General features: G+C 40.5%; 1 long non-coding RNA gene across 1 annotated transcript; it reads right to left on the bottom strand.

The window, feature by feature from the left end:
• Window positions 1-489: 489 nt before the first annotated feature.
• Window positions 490-22,754, bottom strand: LOC114235041 (uncharacterized). Its single transcript, XR_003621242.2, has 6 exons — window positions 22,715-22,754; window positions 12,224-12,298; window positions 10,952-11,172; window positions 8,182-8,239; window positions 774-875; window positions 490-683 (listed from the first exon to the last, which is right to left on the bottom strand). It is a non-coding gene; the product is annotated as an uncharacterized LOC114235041 (long non-coding RNA).
• Window positions 22,755-25,547: the final 2,793 nt, after the last annotated feature.

Below are 25,547 nucleotides of genomic sequence, written 5' to 3'. Positions count from 1 at the left end.
CTGACTGGACTTAGTGTTTCCTGTTCCTCTTTATTCCCTCTTTAATTCATATTTAAGAATTTTGATATTCAAACTGGTAAAATAATTTGATCTCATTCTTACACTCTGCTTAAACCAAATATATGTATTTTACTTATACATTTTTGTCTTTTAGTGCTAGAATTAGTGGGTCTACTTCACATAAATAACATGACAAATGAATTATTAGGAGTAATGTTTTGGAATAAACTTTCCCCAAGGAGATTATAATATCCTGAATGAGTAAACGAACCAATGACTGAACCCTACTAGTAGCTGGACTAGTAATAATTGCTTTCCTTTATTTTTTATATGCAGAATAGTTTTTTATTGCTATTTCCATACCATATGGCCAAATTCCTTTTTGTTTCTTCACAATAATTTCCACCAACTGCTGGAAAGTTAGCAGGTAAGAGCTGAAACATAAATTGCAGTTTTTCTAAAGTTTTATGCTGCCTTTTCACTCAATGAGACATTACTTTCCAGCCCCAAGGGTCAAGACCATGAATCATTTTATTTTATTTTATTTTCAGAAAAAGTAATTCATCTGAGAGAGCTGACAGTCTGGGTACTATATAAAGCTCTATTTAATAGCAGGCAAGAAGAAGAAAGGAGGAGACACCATTAGCTGAGTAAAGGGTAGACTTTCTGGCCTTGACTGGAGTCTGGAAGAAAACCAAGAAACAGAGCAAGTGGAAATATAATGAGGAATAAGCACCATTCAGGCCGTGGTAACCTAGAATAAGGATACTCACATAGAGAGCCTTCATCCTTCCAGCAAGACAGTTTCAAATCATATTTATTGGGCATCCACGATTTTCAGAAGACATGGTCTCAGACCTGTTGGAGCCTAATTCCTAAGAAAACAGATGGATAGAGTGACTATTACATGATGTCGTTTCACATTTATTTCAGCCTCTATTCCAGGGTGGGGAAGATATACTGATTCTGGTTATGGTAGGTAGGAAATTATTCAAGGTAACTCTGTGAGAGAATTGAGGTGGTTTTTGAAAAAAAAAAAAAAAAAAAAAGAGGCATCGGAGAAAATTATGACAAGCATAATGTATGGCATGTGACTATGTATTTGTTTGTTTGTTTATTTATTTTTTAAAATCATGTTTTATTTTTCAATTATAGTTGACCTACAATGTTATGTGAGTTTCAGGTGTACAGCGCAGTCATTAGAAATTATAAAACTTACTAAGTGACCATCTGATAAATCTTGTACCCATCTGACAATATACATAGTTATTAGAATACTAGCATTCCCGTTGCAGGAAGTTTCCTGCAATAGGGCTTCCTGCTGCACTCTACCCCGCCCCGCCTGCATTATTCCCTTCTCCTCCGTCCCGCCTGCTTTCCTCCCTTCTCCGCCAGCCCGCCTGCTCTCCTTCCTTCTCCCCCAGCCCCGCCTGCACTCCTCCATTCTCCTCTGCCCTGCTTGCTTGCTTCTCTGCAGCTTTGCTCCCTTTTGCAGCTCTTGGCTTCTTTCTACACTGTCTTGATATGCAAATTAAACGCCATCTTGGTTGGGGTAATTTGCATACTCGCCCTGATTGGCTGGTGGGCGTGGCTTGGGCATAGCGAAGGCACAGTCAATTTGCATATTTGTCTATTATTAGGTAGGATTATTGACTATATTCCCTATGCTGTAGCTTATAACCATATGACTGATCTGTAAAAATGAATTTGTGCTTCTTAATCCCTTCACCTTTTCTACTCATCCTCCATACCCCCTTCCCATCTGGCAACCATCAAAATGTTCTCTGTATCTATGAGTCTGTTTTTGTTCTGTTTGTTCATTTATTTTGTTTGTTTTTAGATTAAATTGTTGATAGATATGTATTTATTACCATATTATTGTTCATATTTTTTATCTTCTTATTCTTTTCTTCTTCTTAAAGAAGACCCTTTAACATTTCATGTAATACTGGTTTAGTGGTGGTGAACTCCAGCTTTTTCTTATCTGGGAAGCTCTTTATCTGTCCTTCAATTCTAAATGATACCTTTGCTGGGTAGAGTAATCTTGGTTGTAGCTCCTTGCTTTTCATCACTTTGAATATCTCTTGGCATTTCCTTCTGGCCTGCAAAGTTTCTGTTGAGAAATCAGCTGACTGTCTTATGGGAGCTCCCTTGTAAGTAACTAACTGCTTTTCTCTTGCTGCTTTTGAGTCTCTCTTTGTCTTTAACCTTTTGCATTTTAATTACAATGTATCTTGGTGTGGGCCTCTTTGGGTTCATCTGGTTTGAAATTCTCTCTGCTTCTTGGACTTATATGTCTATTTCCTTCACCAGGTTAGGGAATTTTAATGTCATTATTTCTTCAAGTAGGTTTTCAATTTCTGGCTCTCTCTCTTCTCCTTCTGTGCACCCCCATAATGCTTGAAGTTGTCCCAGAGGCGCCTTACACTCTTCATCTTTTTGGGTTCTTTTTTCTTTGTGCTGTTCTGATTGCGTGGTTTTTTGTTTGTTTGTTTGTTTTTTTGCTTCCTTGTGTTCCAAATAGCTGATTTGGTTATTGGCTTCATCTACTGTACTGTTGATTCCATGTAAATTATACTTCATTTCAGTTAGTGTATCCTTCATTTCTGACTGGTTCTTTTTTTGTTTCCATGTCTTTTTTTATGGTGGAAATTCTCAATAAGTTCACTGCACATCCTTATAATCAGCGTTTTGAACTCTGTACCTAGCAGATTTCTTGTCTCCATTTTTCTTAGTTCTTTTTCTGGAGTTTTGTTCTATCTTTCATTTGGGCCATGTTTCTCTGTATCCTCACTTTTGCAGCTTTCCTGTGTTGTTTCCAAATACAAAGTGGCCTAATGTAGTAGGTGTCCTATAGGGCCCAGTGGCACAGTCTCTCCATTCACCCAAGCTGGGAACTCCAGATTAGCCCCCTTGTGTGGGCTGTGCCCATCCTATTGTAGTTGAGCCTTGATTGCTGTTGGCACATCAATGGGAAGGATTTACCCCCAGGCCAATTAGCTGCAAGGACTGGCAGTGACTATGGTGGAGGATCAGCTATGCAGGGACCCACCTCACAGAGCAGAATTTACTTTAGCAGGGCTCTAGTGCCTGCTGAGTCTGCCAATTGAGTATGTTGCTTGTGGAGGTGCTTTGACATGGTCTAAAGCTGTCCACTGTGTGCATGGGCTTGGGGCCTCCCAGGAGGTGCAGGCCAAAGTCAGCCACCACCTGTGTTTTGCCTAGGGGCACCGAGCATGAACTGTAAAGCTATCTGCAGATGGCTGCTACTTGTACTACGCCTGGAAATGCCAAGGAGAGACCAAGCTGGGAACCATGGTCAGCTAGTGCTAGGTCTGGGTCTACTTAGGGAGAGGTATGGGGCATACGAGGCCAAATACTACTTGTATGAAAGATTTTAGGAAAGTCTGAAGCATTAGCCAAGACAGGCCATTCACATAGAAAAGCCACTGGAAATACCTTGGGTGGCCAACAAGTTGGTGGGGTGGGGTCTCAGGAAATCACCAGGATGGGATGAAGAGTGTGAACCAGGTAGATGGAGACTCAGCTATGATGCCCACCTCCCAGCTCTGTGGGGGAAGGGCTCAGAAAAGGAACAATGACCTCTGCCAACACTTCTGTCTGGGAGAAAGCTGCCCTCTAGCTCTCCCTCTGATGTCAGACACTTCAGTTCCTCTCCATATATTCCTGGTGCCTTTCAAGCTGTTGCCCCAGGGCTGGATCTCAGAGGGAGTGAGTCTGAGTAAGTCTGTGAGTGGGTGCATTAAGAGGAACTGCCTGGGACTCCAGCAGCCCTCGGTCTCACTCAGCTATAATCCCTGCTGGTTTTTACAGCCACAAGTTATGGGAACTTCTCTTCCTGTCATTGGAATCCTGGGCTGTGGTGCCTGGTGTGGAGCTGGGACCCCTCACTTTTCAGGGTGGAAACCTCTGCAGCCAAGATAGCTCTCCCAATTTTTATCCACCACATGTGGATGTGGGACCAGCCCGTTTTGAGTCTCCATACCTCCTACCAGGCTCAATGTGGCTTCTTCTTTAAATTCATAGTTATAGGACTTTAATTCAGCTGGATTTCAGGCAGTTCTGAATGATAGTTATTTGGTAATTTAGTTGTATTTTTTTATGTGGTTGTGGAAAGAGGCAATTATCACATTTACCTATGCTGTCATCTTGACTGGAAGCCTCTGTGTGTGTACAGTGTGTGTGTGTATATGTGTGTGTGTGTGTGTGTGTGTGTTTTAATTTTAAAAAATATTTTAAAATTGATTTTTAGACAGAGAAGAAGTGAGGGAGAGTGAAACATTGATGTGAGAGGAACACATCAATCAGCTGCCTCCTCTCGCCCCCCACAAGGGATCAAGCCCACAACCCTGGCATGAGCCCTGGCCTGGAATCAAACTGGCAACGTTTTGTTGCATGGGACAATGCCCAAACAATTGAGCCACACTGGCCAGAGCAGCCTCTGTGTTTTTTTAAGTATAATATTTGTCTTGTGATCAATTCTTAGGCTTTGTGTGAGCCAGTATACGAAAAGGAAGTTGAAAAAATGGTATGGAGGAAAATGATATTAACAGAAGGATAGCCTGAAAACAGACTGAGACAACTAATATTCATTCATTCATTCAGTCACTCATGAGATTGCCTAATGTTTGCCAGGCAAAGCAATAGATTCCACTGGCCTTTGTTCCCTAATTTTTAATGAAATATCAAGAAACCAGAGCTGTATTTAACTTCAGCTCTGTAAGTCATCTCTGCTAGAATCTACAGGTTGGCAATATAAAATTAAAATTATAAGTACAATTAAAGATATAAAATACACTGCATATTTGATATATTTATAATATATTTTGCATAATTAGCCAATATATAATTCAATTTATATGTGTGTGTATTGAGAAATAAAAATAAAATATCTGATGAGTATTTTTATGAAGTTTTTTGTCATATCATAAGTATGATCAATTTCCCCCTGAATTTAGGAAAATTGATTTGAAAATACAAAAGATTCTTATTATATCTGGAAATAACTATTACTGATGTGATAATTATAGTCATAACAATTGCTAACATGTATTGTGTACTTACTATGTGTCAGGTACTATTCAATGAACTTAATCCATGCAACTTTGTGTTATTGTTCCTATTTTCTAGATGAGGAAACAAGCTCAGGGTGTTTGAATCACTTGCCAGGGTCACAGAGATAGAGAGGAGCTTGGATTGAAATGTAGTCTGGCTGATTGGAGAACACAAATCCTGAACTCCCTCATGTTACTGAATACGCATTGTTAGAGATGAAGCAAATATTTAATAGATGTGTAATTTCACTGGAGGATGATGCTACTTCATTTCCATTCATTGTGAGGACTTCACAGCAGATAAATATCCTGTGCATTGCCACACAGAAAAGTGGAAAAACACAACATGTGGCATTCTTGATCTTTCCAGTCTAGTCATTTAGAAATTTTACCATTTCCTTCTCTGGTCTGTGGACCATTGTTATTTTTTCAGACTTATAATTCAAATTCCCACAGGAACCATATTGGGAGATTTTTCTTTTCTCTGGTAGATAGCCAGACAGCTGACAGGAAATGCTACAAGAAAACCTAAGAATTTGAAGAAATAATTTCCCAAGTTACCTAGCATTCCTTTCATTTAATTCATTTTTTTCTCTTAAACACTAATTTTTCTCTCTCTCTCCCTCCATGCTCCCCCTTCCCTTCAACTTAAGACCTGTAATGGGGAATTCCCTCTCTTTTTACTTCCTCAGTCTCCCTCAGACACATTTCCTTTGGTTTATCCCAAAACATTTTCTTTATTTTTATACTATTCTGAAGAAAGGAAAAGTGTGCTCTATGTGGTGTAAATATCATGGCAATATTTCTCCTCTTTCAAACTTTGGATGACTTTGGGAATGAGCGAATGATTCACAGGCTACGTGCAGCCTTAGCTGTGCTCAGGGCAGTGGAATGCAGGCTGGTCATTACCAGGGAGCCCGGAGATTCAGGCTTTGCTAACAGGCACCAATGACCATGATGCAGAGAGGGCCAGTGTGTGCCAGATGGGAGCTGGCTGTCTCTACAGCACACACACATTCACATCCTGTAGGGTCCAGTCCTCAATGCAAACCATGCCCCTTAATAAGTTCTACTTCATTTCTCCTTTAAGTTCCCTTTGATTCTTTCATTTGCACAGCAGTGCCATCCACCTCTGTACCTCAACCTGCCTCCCCATCTGCTAATTCCTCTGCAAGTTGGTACTCTTGGAAAGTGCTCCCTTAGAAGAGGTGAGTTGATAACACATCTCTCAAAGGTGAAAGGTCAACGAAGAAGGTTGGTTACTTGCAAAGACAAAGCTGCACAAATGTGAGCCCCATGCAGATGCCACCGGGGCTGCTTGGTGGCCCTCTGAATTCAGATTTAGAGAACAGGATTTAGATGTGAATCCTTTTGGGGATATGGAACCATGTGCCAGAGGATTTGTAAATTCTTAAATATTGTTTTTGATGTTGTCAAAGCATCATATGTTGTCACCTTCCTCATTGAATGGAGTTTATTTCCAAAGTGGTAGACTAGTAAAAGGAGCAGTGCTTTCTGCTACCTCTGCTTGAGGCTACTTTAGTAATTAGTCATACATTTTATAGACTTAGCCATAGGATATGTGACTTCTGGTAGAGCTGTAAATCCTGTGTGTGTGTGTGTGTGTGTGTGTGTGTGTGCGCGCGTGTGTGTGTGTGTGTGTGATATGCATCCTTCAGAAGCCAGTATAGGATAGTTTTCAGTTCCTGGGGTCCCAGCCACAGTTTCTGTCTGAGTGCACTTATTCTAAAGTGGAATGATCTCATTTATGATGTGGATGGAAAATGGAAATTCCAGTTCAGTTTTTATTTCAGAATATTTCTGCTTTTTTGGTTTCCATTTAAATATGAAAACACTTAAATGCAAAACGCAAGCAGATTTCCCCTCCCCCCAATATACTTTATTTCATATTTACCATTAAATTATCTGTACTTGGTAATAACATATTACTGAGTGAGACTGCTGCTCAGTTAACTTGAAACACATTTTATTACCTGATGATCATTTACCCCAGTCACATCAGTAGTTTAAAATTTCACAGGTAGAATAAAACTTTGCTTACTTGACTTATTTCTAATTGTTTTTTTAAAAACCATTTTAAGTGGTGAATATTGATTATTGTCAATAAAATCATATACTAATGTTATCTATTTTCCTAGAGGATTCTGAATGTGCCTAAAGAGCAATATTTAGGAAGGGCTTCATGCAACATCTGGGTAGTTGTGTAGCAGCTGGGTAACAGCACATAAGAAACTTGATTCAAAGCTCAGAACGCTAATTGAGAAAGAGCCTGGTGTTTAGCTCCAAAGCCAAGAGGAAGGCAATGTGGGAGGTAATTATCCAATTTGGGATATTGCTTGGGTAAAAGAGTTACTGTGTTAATAAAAATATAATCAGGCCTAGTTGCCTGGGGTTGCTGTTTATTTTTGCATAACTCCCCCAGGAGCTATCTTCAGGTGCAAGGTGGCTCAGTGAGTCCATGTTTTCCTTTTGGCACTGACTCAGAAGGTAGGTGTGTATATCCTGAAAAACACTGAACCCAATACTGACATGACTCTGGGTAATTAAATGATGGGCAAGGATTCCAAGGTAGTCCTCCCTCTATTCTTGGCATTGGTGAGGCTTTTATGTTATATTCAGGTTTAGGCATAATATTTTAATTTTCAGAGAGATGAGTGAGGTGGGGGAGTGAGGGGATTGAGAAAAAAAGAATAAAACTTATGGACGCAGACAACAGTGTGGTGATTGTTGGGAGGTGGTGGGGAGAGAGGGAGTGGAGGAGGGTATAGTGGGGATTAAATGGTAATGGAAGGAGTCTTGACTTGGGGTGGTGAACACATAATATGCAGTGCACAGTTGATGGCTGTGGAATTGTGCACTTAAAACATGTATAATTTTGTTAACCAGTGACACCACAATAAATTCAACAAAAAGGAAAGAGAGAGAGAGATGAGTGATAAGGAAGAATAAGAGAATGAAAATAACCAAAGATTATGAACTGTGGGAAGGGGTATTAGAAACATAGTTTCTGGTGTAGGAAGAGGCATCTACATGTTCTACAATTAATTTTGAAGTGAAAGTGTGTTATAAATGAGATGAGAATTACCTCTGAAGATGGGGCAGTTGCAAATTCGCTTGGAAAAAAATTTAGCCTTCCTGTTTTTCTGTAAAGTTGAACAAATAAATAGCTTTTAAAGTCTGTAAAGTGAATTTTTGGTATAGGAAATAATGGATTAGGAAGTTGTTGGTCCATCTCAAAGGTTCTCTTCTAGCATGATTCTAAGACCAGTGGGAGGACTTGTGCCCCTGGTTTGTTCTGGTTTTCAGTATTTATAACATTAAGATTCTTTGGGGTTTCTTTTCATTTTCAGCTTATTCCCTCTGGTACTTCCATCGTCCTTCAACTCCTACTCAGTGCCCTGGCCTTCTAGCCATTGGCCCCACCACCCCTCACCATCCTTCATCCCCTCCATGGCCTCTCTCCCTCTCTTACCAGCCTAAATTCCAGGGTCAATCATTATGTCACTACCTTGTGTGCATCCTGGGCCACAGTTTACCTCTCTTGTTTTCTAGAACTCATAGCAAACTTGGAACCCTGGTTAAATCCAAGAGTCAGCCTGCTCTGTGCCTGCTTCTTTGCAGCTGAACTTGGCTGGTAAAAACACTCCACTAGTGTTGACTGTTTTCATCTTAAATTTACCAAATGTACCTTTACTGCTGCTGGACAATCATTCTATACTTTGCTAGCTATTCACTCGCCCAATTTCCTGGACATTTATTTCATACCATCGCCTCTCTGCTCCAACCTCCAACACCTTCTGTCCCATCTTGACTTTCACTTCCTGCTTCATGGAGCATATTGAAGTGGACAGAAGAGAACATCCCCAGAATACATCCCCTGCCTACCCACCCACCAGCATCCACATCCTCTGCCTTCTAGTCTGTGTCTAAGGAGAACCCGCTGTGCCAATCCCTTTACCCTTGCACTGGGTCCAATCTCATTGGACATTGCTTCAGCAATTCTACATTGTCTTTTAAAAATTGTTTTTGCTCTTCCAATGAATACTATCAGCATACATACATTCTCTTTTCCTTGCAATTTCAGAAATCATTTTTTTAGCCTCATTTCCTTGCCAGTTACCATCTCATTTCTTTGGTCCCCTCTGTGCTAAAATTCCCCTAAAGACTTTTCCATGCCATCTCCAAATCATCCTCCCTCATTCCCTCTTAAGCCAACTTCAATCAGGATTATGTCCTTAAAATTTCACCAGGAATGTTCTTGTAAAAGTCACTAGTGACCTTTATCATCTTAAATTTATCACCACAAACATCAAATGTACCTTCACTGCTGCTAAGTCCACTGAACAATCCTCAGTCCTTGTCTAACTTGTCCCAATCATTTGTTTGACATAGGTTAGTCACTCCTTCTTTGACATACTTTCTTCACTTAACTTCCAAGATACCACATTTGGGGGGGATTTCTTCTTGTTTTATTAACTAATCCTTCTTGGCCTCCTTTTTTTCTACTTCCCGTTTCTCCTAATGCTAGCATATTTCAGGTTCTGTTGTTAGTCCTCTTCTCTTCTTTGTATTCACTCATTTGTTTGATCTCACCCAGTTCTATGGTTTTGAATATCATCTGTAGGCTGACATACCCTAATTAATATTTCTGGGTCATACACAACTGAATGCTATCAGCATACATACATTGGGTGCCTAACATCTTCACTTAGATATTTAATAGACACCTCAAATTCAACATGCCCTAAATGGCCTTCCCTTGGGTTTCTTCCCTTCAACCTTTCCCATCTTAGTCAATGACAACTACGTTTTTCCACACGGAGTCATTCTTTGTTCTTCACTTTCTCTCATACTCTAGGTCCAATCTATCTAGACATTCTATTCTCTCCACCTGGAAAATATAACTATAATCTACCACTCCTTGTCTCCAACACTGTTGCAGTACTGGCTTGTGTTATCATTTCCTGTTGCTTGTAATAGCCCCCCAACTGGTCTCCTGACTTCTACGCTCAGGGCTTTATAATTTATTCTCAGCTTAGGAGTCCATAATCTTTAAAAATGTAAATTGGATCATATTGCTTCTCTGCTTTAACCCTGCAATGGCTCCCCCATCCCCCCAATTAAAAAATAAAGTCATTACAATGTCCCAGAAAGACTATTTAGTTCCCTAGGGCAGCTGTAGCAAAGTACCACAAACTTGATGGCTAAAAACAACAGAAATTTAGTCTTTCATTGCTTTGAGGGCTGGAAGTATGAAATCAGGGTACACTCTCTCTGAAGGCCTTAGGGGAGAATCCTTTCCTGTCTCTTCCAGCTTCTGGTGGCTATAAATGTTCCTTGGCTTGTGGCTGTATCACTCCAGTCTCTGCTTCTGTTTTTTGCGTGGCCTTCTTCTCTTCTCTCTCTTATAACAATACGTATTATTGTATGTAAGCCCATGAAGATAATCTAGGATGAGCTCATCTTGAGATTATTAATTTATTTGCATAGGCAAAGTCTCTTTTTCCATATAAGGTCACATTTACAGGACCTAAGGGGTTAAGATGTGGGCATATAGTTTGGGGGTCTACCATTTAACCCACCAAAGCCCCAACAATTATAAACCCCTGTTACCTCTTGGATCGCTTGTTCTATCACTCTTTCCCTTGTTGCAAACTAGACTGGATTCTTGGATTTTTCTCAAATATGATAGGCATTCCTGGATTAGGCCTTTTCACTGGCCATTTCCTCTGCCTAGGACCTCTTCCTCCAGATATCAACCCATTTCACTCCCTCATGTTACATTCTCATGAGGTATCCCTTCATTACTGTATTTGAAATTGCAGTGTTCAACTTGCTTTTTACTCTGCCCTTACTTTATATTCTTTCCTCATTCTGGTTGAATGGGCAATTCTGCTTTGTGCAATGTTAGCTGGGGTACTAGGAACGCTTGAAGGTCAAAAGGCCTCACTCGTATGTCTGGGAGTTGTTTCTGGCTGCCAGATGGGAGTTCAGTTGGAGCTGTTGGCGAAGGGCCTTGGTTCTTCTCCATGTAGCCTCTCTATGCAGCTGCTTGGGCTTCCTCGCTGGTTGGTGGCTGAGTTCCAAGAGGAAGCATTCAAAGAGAAAGGAAGTAGAAGCAGTCAGTCTTCTTACGGTCTCGGCTCAAAAGTATCAGAATATTACTTCTACTGTATTTCTTTTAGTCAAAGTAGTTGCAAGGCAGTCTAGAGTCAAGAAGAGGAAAAATAAACTCCACCTCTCAGTTGGAAGAGTATGTTTGCAACAAAGGCAAGAAACTTATGTAATTGTCTTTGGAATATTTATGGTAACTATCTACCAAACAGAACTTCCTGCATCATTAATATATCATGGTGTGGCTGCCAACCAAAATGGACATCTTTTATTTTTTAAGTTTTTTTCTTAATATGTTTGCATTGATTTTTTTAGAGGGAGAGGAGAGAGAAACATTGATTGGCTCCTCCTGCATGTCCCCTTCTGGGAATTGAGCCCACAACCCAGGCATGTGCCCTGACCTGGAATTGAACCATGACCTCCTGGTTCATAATTGAAGCTCAACCACTGAGCGCTGCTGGCCAGGCTAAAGCACTATGTTTAAGAAGGGGAGGATTTCTATTGTGCTGGAAACTTAATGACTGCTGAATCTTAAGCTCCAGAGTGAGGACCAATGTGTTAATTTAGAAATCCTCCTGAGGAAGAGCTGCCTTCAGTGGCTCACAAGTCAATCTGGAGTCCTGAGTAAAGCCACACCATCAGACATATCTACCTCATCTCCCTTTCATCTCTTCTTTCCTCTGTGACTAGGAAGATGTATATTCTTGAAAAACTAATCAGGTTGCTACTTGGGGTTCTCTACTTTGTCACACAGAACTCATTTAGTGTTCTCTCACATATTCTGCTTCCCATCCATTAGTCCACATTCTCCATTAAGGTGGTGTGGTTTTGAATTTTTATTTTTCTTATTCTATATGTACATCCAAGATATTTGGTTGTGAAGTGAATATTCAGGGTAGGTGCTAAATAGACTTACAGTTTGGGTTCTTGAATATCCCACTTTTGTAATACATAGAAAATTCGCAGAATATAATTCACTGAGGACTCACCTCTATCATGTGGTCCTTTCTTACCTCTCTGACTTTTAAGATGAAGAAATGGAGCATCAACTCTAAGTGATCCTGGTATTGTTGCATTGTTTTAATTACCTGAGAGCAAAAGTAAGCAGCCATAAGTGGACTCATTTAAAATACACTCAGGAGTTTTAGGTTGTTTTTTTTTCCAGATTAAAAACAATAACAAAAATTGACACCAATCATAAAAACATTAAAAAAAGAAAACATTTTCCAATTAATCTTTTATGCTGTGATACACCGAGAAGCACTTCAGTTTTTGGTAAGTGGAGGAGGAATGAAACTGGAATCATGAGGGGGGTTGTTTCACTTCAGGCAGATTATTAGGAGTAAAGGAAAAATTAAAATAAGAGTATTTGCCGAGCAGTAGTATAGTGCATTATCCTCCATCAAGATTGAATCCAGGCTATGTGACGGCTTTTTGTGATTATGGACATATAGAATCTCTCTGAGCTTCATTTTCCTCATCCATAAAGTGGGAATGATAATGATAATACCTGCTCTACCTCACATGTGGCTCAGGGGAGAGGTACTGTGTGTGAGAGTAGAAAGTACTTTATTAAACATGAAGCATCAGGTATACCACCACATTATAGGTATCAGTACAAGAAAAACATTTTAGTTTATATTATTTGTTTAGTTTAGTGACAGGAATTATTCTAGCCCTTCAAAAAATATGTGCTGTTTATAAATTTCTGGTACTTTTTTTTTTTTATATTTTATTGATTTTTTACAGAGAGGAAGAGAGAGGGATAGAGTTAGAAACATCGATTAGCTGCCTCTTGCACATCCCCTACTGGGGATGTGCCCGCAACCAAGGTACATGCCCTTGACCGGAATCGAACCCGGGACCCTTGAGTCCGCAGGCAGACGCTCTATCCACTGAGCTAAACCGGTTTCAGCAATTTCTGGTACTTTTTGTTGTTGTTTTGTGGTAGACGAAAGTGTTTCAAAAATATGCTTTCTGGATTACAAAGAAGTCAATTAAAATTAGAAATGCAAATATTATCTATTAAAATGTACAGTGTTCTTCGTGGACTGAATGTATTTTCATAAAAATGCAAGTTATTCATGTCCAATTGATTTTTAAAAATTCCTCATTGTGATATGTGGAAAATGATAAAAATTAGTATTTGCATTTTAAAGAATTTGGATTGTGGACGGAGTTAAGTAGCAAATTACTGAAGGGTACCAACCAAACTGGAACTCTCATTGGGGCTGTTCAGAAATAAAATGGAACAAACAAACAAAAAGAAATGCATTGGTGCTTTAATAAATTCAAAGACGAGTCCTTGATTATTTTATGGGGAATGAATCTTATGCATCCCTGGAGGCCTCCAGTCAGCACTTGCCTCACCTCAAAAAGAACAGCAAAGGCCTCCCGACATCTTGGAGCAGAGTGCTTGGGGCGTGGGGGGTGAGGCACTGCTGAGCTATGATGTAAACACAAATCTGTGAAGGTTTTCCTACACCCTCCCCTTATCTCTCTTTATAGCGTACTATCTCTCTTGAGTATGTTTTACTCCTTGACATCACTTAGTCTTAGGAGGTTGTGACATTGAGAACAGGGGCTGTCTATCTATGTCTCCAATTGAAAGGATATCCCTAGAGCAGCCGCTGGTGGTGGAGGAGTTAAGTCCAAGCTATCACCACCCACCACATCCTCTCTGCTCCTGAGAACCCCTATACTCCTGAGTTTGGTTGTGCCCTCTCATGTGTGGGTAGAATCTCTTCCTCTGACCTAGGCTAGTAACTGTACAGATGTTTTTGTCCTTGATGCCATGTTACCAATGCCTTCTCTTACTGTCCTCCTTTCTGTGTTTTACTGACAGTAAGCAATTTTAGTCAAAACAAAGTACAGGGATAGATGGGTGGTATTTGTGGGAGTGATTTTAAGGACTTCAGGACAAACTGGATAGTTCTGGTTCTCCTACTAATTTGTTAGCTTCTGGAAGACAGGATGTTTTCTTGTAATCTATATAATCCTCATACTAATTAGCACGGTGCTTTGCATATTGTTGATGATGAATATTATGGAATGGAACGTGCTTCTGTAAGTTGTGTAGCAGTATTTACAAGTGAGGTTAAACACTTCATTTTTGGAGTCAGAGAGCTTGGGTGGATTCCTGGCTGTGCCATTTAGTAGCCTGTGAACTTAGGCAAGTCATCAGACCTCCTGGGCTTCCTCATCTTGAAAATGGGTATAATAATACCACCTACCTAATACACTGTTGTGGGCATTAACTGAATTGATATACATAAAGTTAAACCATGCTTGACATGTGATAAAAGCTCCATACATATAAACTTTTATTATTATTATTATTAGCACTTTACTGTTTACAGAGGGCTCTTCCATATAGCAAGTCATTAAATTCCCACAAGACTCCTGTGAAATGTGGACATATATATTTACCTCATTTTGCAGTTGGATGGACTAGATCTTACAACTGATCAGAGACTGTATTATGGAGGTTTCGGGGAGAGGGGGTTGGGAGACACACACACATAAATCTAAACTCCAAAACCAATGGTCTTGTTACTGCCCTGTCTCAACCATCATGCACTCCCTATCATCCTAGAGAACATTTAAAATTACACGAATGTCCAATTATATTGTTACAGGGGAGAATCCCAGAGGGGTCAGAACATTGGCTCCTGAGATCACACTGGGAGTCTACAGTGATTTAACTCAGCATGGTCTACGGAAAAATGGTAGAGATGGTGTGAATTACACAGGAGGTGGCCCATGTCCCTGCAGATGGATAGATGTAGTGGTGGGTCCTACAGAGATGGAACTATTCTCAGAAATGATGGAAACCAAGTTGGACCTTAAAGGAATCTCATTCCTGGGGCATTGGGCAGAGAAAAGGCCAGTAACTGTACAGATGCTTTTGCCCTTGATGCCATGTTACCAATGCCTTTTCTTATTGTATCTCCTTTCTGTGTCTGGTGCCTGATTTAGGACTTTGCATATAGTAGGTGCTCATTTAATAATAGCTGAACAAAAAAACCCACAAATGACTGGCATGTATATGGGTACCAAAATAATACAAAAAAGCTGTGAAATTCGAAATACATTTTACATAATCCTTGGTAAAAGATTTGTTTGGAGGAAGAATTAGGCGTTATTACTAAAACCAGCTTTTGGAATTACCAATGTACTTAATAGATGCCTCCCATCCTGCTTTACTATTAGATTAATAAAAACAAATGACTGACTTTTTAAAATATAAATATTTACCCAATTTAATTTTGCAAGATGCACCCCACCCAGTAATCCCAGTCCCTTTTACCCTACCTTACTTTTCTTTGTGTAGAACTCCCTACCTCCTACCACAAAATATAATTTTTTATGTTCATTATTGATCATTTAACTGCCACCATCAGAACTCTACCTGCTTGAGGACAGGAAAGTTTTCCTGAGCACTAATTTACCTCAGGGTCCCAGGACAGATCCTGGAATATATTAGTGCTCAATAAATATATTTTGAATGAGCATTAATGACTCCTTTCTATGTGCAAGACAATGTAAGTGCTATTGTATATAGGATTAAATAATCAATGAAAAACCATTTAAATGAATGTATGTATATATGTATATATTAATTGACTTAAAGGGCTTATATATTTATACATGTAAATGTATATTACATTTTAAGATATCAAATACACACACACACACACACACACACACACACACACACACACTAGAGGCCTGGTGCATGAAATTTGTGCACTCGCGGGGGGGGTGTGGTCTCTCAGCCCGGCCTGCACCCTCTCACAGTCTGGGAACCCTCGGGGGATGTCCAACTGATGGCTTAGGCCCCTGAAGGGAGCAGGCCTAAGCCGTCAGTTGGACATCCTTAGTGCTTCTGTGGAGGTGGGAGAGGCTCCCACCTCTGTCACTGTGCTCGCCAGCCATGAGCCTGGCTCAGGGCTTCTGGCTGAGCGATGCTTCCCCTGAAGGAGCACATTGACCACTGGGGGCAGCTCCTGTGTTGAGTGTCTGTCCCATAGTGGTCAGTGCGCATCATAGCGACCGGTCATTCCAACATTTGGTAGATTTGCATATTAGCCTTTTATTATATAGGGGATATATATATTTATAGTAATAAAAACATAATATGCTAATTAGACCGGACAGCCAAATGACCTTCCAGGCGTCCTTCCAGACGAAGTTGGGGCTGTGAGGGCTGAGGCAAGCCACCACAGCTGTGAGGGCCGAGCACCTTGCATGAATTTCGTGCATCAGGCCTCTAGTATCTAATCTAATAATAGACAAATATGCAAATTGACCGCACCTTCGCTACACCTAAGCCACGCCCACCAGCCAAGCCACGCCCACCAACCAATCAGGACGAGTATGCAAATTGCCCCAACAAAGATGGCGGCTAATTTGCATATCAAGACAGCGTCCAAAGAAGTCAAGAGCTGCAGAAGGGAGTAAAGCTTCGAAGAAGCAAGAAAGCCGGGGGGGAGGATAAGGGTGGGGCGGAGGTGGGGCCGGGGGCGAAGGGAAACGCGGGCGGGCTGGAGGAGAAGGTGAGGCGGGGGACAAGGGCGGGGCAGAGGCGTGGCCGGGGACGAAGGGAAACGCGGGCGGGCTGGAGGAGAAGGTGAGGCGGGGGACAAGGGCGGGGCGGAGGCGGGGCCGGGGGCGAAGGGAAACTCGGGCGGGCTGGAGGAGAAGGTGAGGCGGGGGACAAGGGCGGGGCGGAGGCGGGGCCGGGGGCGAAGGGAAACACGGGCGGGCTGCAGGAGAAGGTGAGGTGGGTGATAAAGGCGGAGCGGAGGTGGGGCCGGGGCCGAAGGGAAACACGGGCGGGCTGGAGGAGAAGGCGGGGCGGGGGACAAGGGCGGGGCGGAGGCGGGGCCGAAGGGAAACGCGGGCGGGCTGGAGGAGAAGGCGGGGCGGGTGATAAAGGCGGAGCGGAGGCGGGGCCGGGGCCGAAGGGAAACACGGGCGGGCTGGAGGAGAAGGCGGGGCGGGGGACAAGGGCGGAGTGGAGGCGGGGCCGAAGGGAAACGCGGGCGGGCTGGAGGAGAAGGCGGGGCGGGTGATAAAGGCGGAGCGGAGGCGGGGCCGGGGGCAAAGGGAAACGCGGGCGGGCTGGAGGAGAAGGTGAGGCAGGCGAACAAGGGAAGAACGGAGGCGGGGTAGAGTGCAGCAGGAAATCCTATTGCAGGATTTTTCCTGCAACGGGAAAGCTAGTATATATATATGACTTAAACAAAGGACTGTACTCATTTTGACCAGCCTTGACATGCTCAAAGTGCATCTTTGCTCCCTTGGGTCCCCCCACCCTGTGGATGACACACTCTAGGGTGTGCAGGTCACCTTTGTAGGGCCTCACCCAGCCTGCTTCCTGCCCCTCCCTCGACCCTCCTTCCCATGCTCTAGATGTCCGCTCACAAACTAGAAGTCTGAAGGCAGCATCTGGCCTGCACATGTTTATTGTTGGGCTTGCTGGGAGTTGGAAAATTCTTTAAGTCAATTGCCAACATTTAAAAATCTGGAGAATTCTCATAACTATCCAGATTTCCGCTTTCTCTTGCAAAGCCTAAGAGTATCTGTCAACACTGGGCTGGCATTGCCACCCGGCCTTGGTAGGCTAGGGCTGAGCAGCAGCTGGCCCTCAGATGAGGCATGTGCCCTTCTGGTAACCAGCAGCCCTGCCCTGCTCATCTCACCCACTCACCACCTGGCCTGGCCCTGGAGGGGCTGGGTTTGCAGCCCCTGCCCCATCTCCAAAGACAGGAATTTGATACTGCTGCAAGCTGCTGGGAAGACGGGACTATATAGCCACACACACTTTTTACAGCTAGAGTCCATCCTGTGTATAAAAACTTGCTAAATCAGAAAATGGGCATATACTCTTTTAACTTAGCTCTGACTGCCCTTTGACCAAGGTTTGCAATTCCCTCACTGCCCCTCAATACAATGTGCTCATTAGCTAAATCTCAAAAACAGTGTTATTTCTCTTTGAGGAAAAACATGCCATTAAGGAATAACGGCTCAGCATGCCACAAAAGTTCTTTCTGATGAGTTTCCTTTTTTGGAAGATAAGCCTGCCACTTGAGCTTGTTCGAGTTTGTTTATTAGGCAAGTGTGCCTTTTTACCTTTAAAATAATCCCCCATGTATGTCACTTTGGACAAAATAGCACCACAGGCTATTATCACAGAGGGATTATTGTCTGATATATGAAGGCAGGGAGATGGAGCCCAGCACACTTGTTGATCCAGATGAAAATGCATCAAAAGAAAGCAGATATCTTAATGTTAGTGGAAGAAAGGAAACCACTCATCTTGCTTCTCCACTCTGGAAAGAGAAAACATGATGTGAATAATTCTCCTTTGGTTGTTTTTCCATTGTTTGCTTTTTGCTTCCTGCTGTTCCTGCTGACAAGGATGAAAAACTATAATGTGAGAGCTAATTCATGTCAGGTGCTACTGAGCCATCCATTGGAAAGCATGTAAATTTCTGCTGCTTTGAAATGGCATTGCTAAGCAATTAATTAAAATGTTGTCACTGCTACCCTGAGTGCAGTTTAAATAACCCAGCACTCAGTAAAGAGTAGTCAGTTTTAACTAAAAGAGGAAAACAAATGGCTCAAATAATTTGTTTTGAAAACAAAGAACCTGCCAATATGCAATGAGCCAGATGCTAGACATCTTAAGTGGGCTGGTGCAGTGGTCGGCAAACTCATTAGTCAACAGAGCCAAATATCAACAGTACAACGATTGAAATTTCTTTGAGAGCCAAATTTTTTAAACTTAAACTTCTTCTAATGCCACTTCTTCAAAATAGACTCGCCCAGGCCGTGGTATTTTGTGGAAGAGCCACACTCAAGGGGCCAAAGAGCCGCATGTGGCTCACGAGCCGCAGTTTGCCGACTACGGGGCTGGTGGGGAAGGAGGGACCACTAGGACCAGGATGCACTGCGTAGTTAAGGGGCACTGTCCTAGCATTGCATCTGGATGAAAGTGGACCAAATCCAGTGAAAATGATGCCTGGAAATTTAAGTTCCCATAGGGAATATGATCTGGTGAGTGGGTTGTTGGAGTTAAAATCTTCCCCCCTGCAAAAAAAAAAAATCGCATGGGCACAGTAGCCAAGGGGTCAGGGTATAGAGTCAAAGGCCTAGGAAGAAGGGGACCACTGGCAAGGGCTAGCTGAGTGTTAGGCCTCAGACAAGAGTTTGCGTGAAACAGGGTTCTAGGTCTTGAATGGGAAGCAAAAGTACAAATCAGGAAACTCAGGCAATCCAGTTTCCCAGACCTATGGATTGCACAAACTCAATGTGGGCTGTGGCTCCAGATACTCACAGGAGTCCAAGGATCATCTTGGCCACCAGAGAACCATCATAGTAAGGTGAGTTCCAGGCCTTACCAGATGGTGGGAGCTGTGCCTACTGGTTTGTTGCCAGTGTTGGCCCCAGGGAGTCAGGAAAAGGTGGGGACAGGACTGAAAAGGCAAGAGCTTACAGGCACCAGTACTGTCAAGGACATCTGAACACACACATACACACTCACACATATACACACAACACTTCTCGAAGGATACAGTCCAACACACACACACACACATTCTCATGCACACACGCATTCATACTCACACCCCTTTTGGAAAGATATACTCTAAAATGTTAGCAGTGATTATCATTAGATTGTAGAATTATGAATGGATTCTTTGTTGCTTTCGTAAAACTTATTTTTATGTTCCCTTAATTTTTCACTATGAAAATAAAACTACTATGAAAACTTTTATAATAAGGAACAAAGGTTCTTAAGTTATGTTTCACTTTAATTGAATTTATACTTGAAGCTGGTTTAAAGGTGGATCCCTTGAAAACAAAAACAAAGACAAAAAAAGAAAAGGGGGAAGTTTTTTTCCCCACAAAATGTCCTGATTATAATTTAATCTTAATCACATGCTATCATCAAACCCTCTCTTTCTGTACTTCCAAGGTAGAAGGGGGATAAGAAGGTACAAAAGGAAGGACAGAGGTTAAAATATCATTCTTAAAATGGCCTTGAAATGTTAAATTGGGTAATAAAGTGAAAGCTGTCAAAATAAGAATCAGTATGCTCCTATTTGAACTAAGAGCAAAATCTTATCAGTTAATGTTTTAGTCTCTACTTCCAAAAATATGTATGACTTTATTCCCTTTATAGATTTGCTTTTAGTTTTTCAATATGGAAATGAGTATCTTCATAACATCTTAGCAATACACTATCTAGCTGTCAGGAAATACCAGGCTCTGTTTATTCATTGATTTACAATCTGAAGGAGGCAGAGAGATGCAAAAGCTGTTCCCTGGGGTCTCCAGCCCATTTGCTTCTATTCCTGCTCTTGCTAGAATTGCAGTGTTCAATTATGGAAATGGCAACAATTACTCATAATTATGCTTCTCACATGCAATGAATGATTTCAGATGTTGTTAGCACAGCTCAGTATCTTAGTATTAGCTCATTGTCAAGGTTGCCTATCACAATTTATTTGTCATTCAGTTTATGTGAAGAGACTAGAGACTGGCTAATGGGTGGATTCTATGGTTAGCTTTTTCAAAGGGAGAAAAAAATCTCTTGTACTTTTGAGAGGTGTAACTATAGGTAAATTGTTCAATGTCTTGGCATCAATGTCCTATTCTGTAAAATGAGTTGGATTTAGTGATCTCTATAAAATGCCCTCTACCTTAAAAAATATATTGATTTTAACTTGCCAACTCTGAAATTATCTGGTGGTGGAAATGGGATGTCTTTTCAGAGGTAGGTAATTCACCTGGTACATGGTGTTGGAAGAAAATATCAGAACCAAGAAAATATTTGATTGGTAGAGAGACATTACACCTCAGTTGAGGATATTTCTACTATGGCACATTCCTCCCCTTACTTTTTCCAATAGGGGAAGAGTGATGGGGAAAGATGGAAGCAGGGAGCGAATGATTCAGAGTGGGAATACCATTCCAAAGCATTCTAGCTCCAGCCTTGCTGTTGATTAGTTCCTGGTCTTTTCATCTCTCTTCTAGATCTTGGGGATTGACTTTTCCTCTTTATAGATTTGACAAAAGTAAAATTTATTTCAGCCACCTACCAGGAAGACAAGAGAAAAACTTACTTCCGAGTGAAAGGATCCTTATTAGAACACAGATATTACATCGACTGGGTGAAGCTCAAGTCTTCCCAACACCATTTATTCTGTCACCACCACACAGCCATTGCACACTTGGAAGCAGGCTCCCAGAGGGCCACCAAGAAAGGCAAGTTAGACGCTGATGCTTGCTGTAGTGCTGGATTCCATCAACACAATCTCTGACCAGGGGACTTCAATCGTTTCTCTTTTTGACCAGTTTCATTACTTTAGAATTATTAAGGGCTGCCCTCAAAAAGGCTTCTAATCAGCTAGTTTATTGAACATTCCTAGCATATGATACAATTGCTCCACTAATCACAGGTGAGCAAGAAGGAAGTAGAGAAATCACTAATCGGCTAAAATTTAGGAATCAGGAGAAGTCTGGGATTGGCTCTTGCCACTAAAATTCTGATAACACATATTTAATAAATCTCAGGTGGAGCTTGGCCGTTTGTCTTATTAAAAAGTTAGAGACTGTCAGGAAATGGCTAAGGGAGAATGAAAAAGGGAAATGGAAGGTGAGATCTCACCAGATTATCATGACCCTATGAACTATTCTGGGCTCTAGTTTCATCCCCTGGTACCCTTTGTTCAGTTGTTATTTCTTGGGGAGAATCAAATCTTTGTCTAAGGGCCAAGGGGTTTTTCATCCTCTTCAAGATCCTACTTTTGAGGTATTGTTTTTGTTTAAAAATGTTCAGAATTATAATGCTTTATAAAGGATTTTTTGATGCCATGTCAATGATCTCCATGAAAAGAGGCTAGGTGATCAAAGAGTAACAGGTACAAATTAACATTTTAATAAGATTAGGTTATCTAGATCAAATCTGTTTCTTTCTGAATGGGATTAGGGGATGATAAGAATAATATTATTGAGGGAAGGCCAGGATGGGAAGAGATCAACCAAAGAACCTGCATGCATATATGCATAACCCATGGACACAGACAATAGGGTGGTGAAGGCCTGGGGAGGGTGTGGACTAGAAGGGGTCAATGGGGAAAAAAAAGGGACATATGTAATACTTTCAACATAAAGATTTTTTAAAAAGCTAAAAAAAATATTATTGAAAATATTTACAATCAGTCACTTTTAGGCAAAATTGTGGGGCAGGTGGGACATAAGAGGTTTTTCTTCCTCTTCCTCTCCTCTAAGGCTCACATACCTCATGCCACATTCAGGCCAATACTCTCCTATGACAAAGGTTTTTCCTAGATACCTTTTCCTGAAACCACACTCCCACAGTTGATACATCTTATAATATCACCCTCTTTCATGCCTCTACACTTTTGCCCATGTCATTCCCAGATGTTCTGTCATCCCTTACTTTGTCTTCCCAACAAACTCATATTTACCTTTAAAGGCTCAGATCCAATTTTATTAATCTTAAGTAAGGTGTGGGTCAAAGGCAGATTCAGAAATAGTCCCTTTTCTTAGGAAGTCTACAATCTAATTGTGGAAATAAAAACCAATACATATAAAAATTAATATACTGCGCAATTATTACAATATGATGTGTCAGATTTATAAGAGCTGTAAAAATTTCTGAGAGAACTGTTACAATGTGAGAAGGAATATTATGGACAACTTTAGACAAGTAAAATTTGACAATTTAGATGAACTAGAAACACTTCTTGAAAGTGCAATTTACTAAACTAACATGAGAAGAAATAAAAAATATATGAGTAGTTCCATATTTGTTAAAATACAGTGAATTTATTATCAAAAACATTTTCATAAATAAAAAAATAAAATGTTCTTCTCATAAATAAGATAGTTTCATTGGTCAAGTCTATTAATAACTTAAGAAGTAAATATTATCAATTTAATACAGTATCTTTCAGAAAATAGAGATGAAGGGAGTACTTTCTATATCATTCTATGAAGCCAGCATTATCCTGTTACCAAAATTAGACAAAAATATTGCAAGCAAATAAAATCAGTCTAATATCCTGCATGAAAGAGGTACAGAAATCCTTAACAAAGTATCAGCAAATAGAATCCAGCAACATATGTTATATAAGAATATATCTTGAACAGGTATGTTTTCCAAGGAATGCAAAGGTTTAAGATTCTAAAGTCAATCAATGTAGTTTGCCTTGTCAAGAAAATATAGAGAAAAATAATTTTAATAAATTAAGAATAAACATTTGACATTATTCAACATCCATTCATGACTTAAAACTCTCAGCAAATTAACAATAGAAAGGAAGTTCCTCAATCTGATAAAGAATACCTTCTAAAAATTAACAGCTGATGTCATATTTAGTGGTGAAACTGAATGCTTTCTCCCTAAGATAGGGAATAATAAGAGAATGCTTGCTCTTACCGTTTCTTTTGTACTTGAGAAACTACCTAGTAAAGGACAAAAATAAATAAATAAAAGTCACAAAGATTAGATAATAAGTAAAATTGTTTCATGAAGAGGAGAAATTGTGCTTACAGAGAAAATTCTAAGGAACTTAGAAGATAACTACTACAATTAATAAGTGAATTTAGGAAGAATTCAGTATATAAAATCAATATTAAAAAAAATTTTATTTCTACATGTTAGTAGTAAATAATTAAAAACAAAATAAGAAGTGATCCATTGATAAAGCATTAAAAACAAAATTCTCAGGAATAAACAATAAAATATGTGCAAGAGTTCAACACTAAAAAACTACAACATGCTGTTGAAAACATTTAAGAAAACCTAAATAAATGGAAAGATGTGCAATATTCATGGATTGAAAATTCAGTATTATTAAGATGTGAATTTTCCCTCAATTGAAGTATAAATTGAATATAATATTAACCAGAATACCAATAGGGTGGTTTTTTTTAAAGAAATTGAAAGCTGATTCTAAACTTATATGGGAAATCAAAGGATCTAAAATAGTTAAAACAATCTTGTAAAAGAAGAGCAAAGTTAGAGGCTTCACTTGACCTAATTTCAAAATACTATTAGGCTGCAGTACTCAAGACAACTTGATATTGGTATAAGGATAGTTAGATAAGGAGGTCAATAGATCAGAATAGAGAATTCAGAAATAGATCTCTCTCTATATGTGGTCAGTTGATTTCCCTTCCAAAGGTACCCAGGCTATTTAAAGAGGAAAAGAAAGTCTTTTCAACAAGTGGTGCTGGGGTAAATGTATAATTTTATGAAAAAAAGGTATATCAATACTATCTCATACTATACTTAAAAATAAAATTAGAGATGGATCATAGGCAAACAAAAATGTTAAAACTTAAAAAGCTTCTTAAAAACATTGGTGAATATCTTCACAAAATTAGGGTAGGTAAAGATTTCCTAAATAGGACAGAAAAAGCACTAATCACAAAGAAAAAATAAAAATTTGGACTTCATCAAAATTGAAGACTCCTGATTATCAAAAGACACCTTTAAGAAAATAAAAAGGCAATCCATAGACTTGAAAAATATATTTGCAATATGTACATTTAAGTAATATTTAAATACAAAGAGCTACTACAAATAAAAAACAAAAAAATCAATCCATTACATACGGTCAAACTTGAACTCACACTTCAAAGAAGATATCAAATGACCAATGTGCAGAAGAATAGGTGCTCAACATTGTTTGTCTTTAAGGAAATGGATTTTAAAGACATAATGAGATACCATAGATAACATTCCATGCTAACTAGAATGGCTAAAATTGAAAAGACTGACAACACTAAATGTTGGCTATGGTACAGGCATGAAGAATTGAGAACTATCATACATTCCTGATCTATATATATAAAAGGCTAATATTCAAAGTGTCCCCTCCAGAGTTTGGGAGACCAGGAGTTTGATCGCTCGCTATGACGTGCACTGACCACCAGGGGGCAGTGCTGAACGCAGGAAGGCCCTGGCTGTAGCCGGAAGGCCCTGATCAGCCCTGATTGCCGGCCAGGCCTAGGGACCTTACCCGTGCATGAATTTCATGCACTGGGCCTCTAGTCCTATATAATAAAACCCTTATATGCAAATCGACTGAATGGTGGAATAACTGGTTGCTATGATGCACACTGACCACCAGGGGCAGACATTCAACACAGAAGCTGCCCCTGGCACAGGGGAGCACTGCTCAGCCAAAAACTGAGTTCATGGCTGGCGAGTGCAGCAGTGGTAGCGGGAGCCTCTCCTGCCTCCACAGCAGTGCTAAGGACCCCTCAGGGAATGTCTGCCTGTCGGCTTAG

The sequence above is a fragment of the Eptesicus fuscus genome, chromosome 10, assembly GCF_027574615.1.
Source record: "Eptesicus fuscus isolate TK198812 chromosome 10, DD_ASM_mEF_20220401, whole genome shotgun sequence".
In the NCBI taxonomy this organism is placed as follows: Eukaryota; Metazoa; Chordata; class Mammalia; order Chiroptera; family Vespertilionidae; genus Eptesicus; species Eptesicus fuscus.
This window is presented reverse-complemented; position numbering and strand designations above follow the sequence as displayed.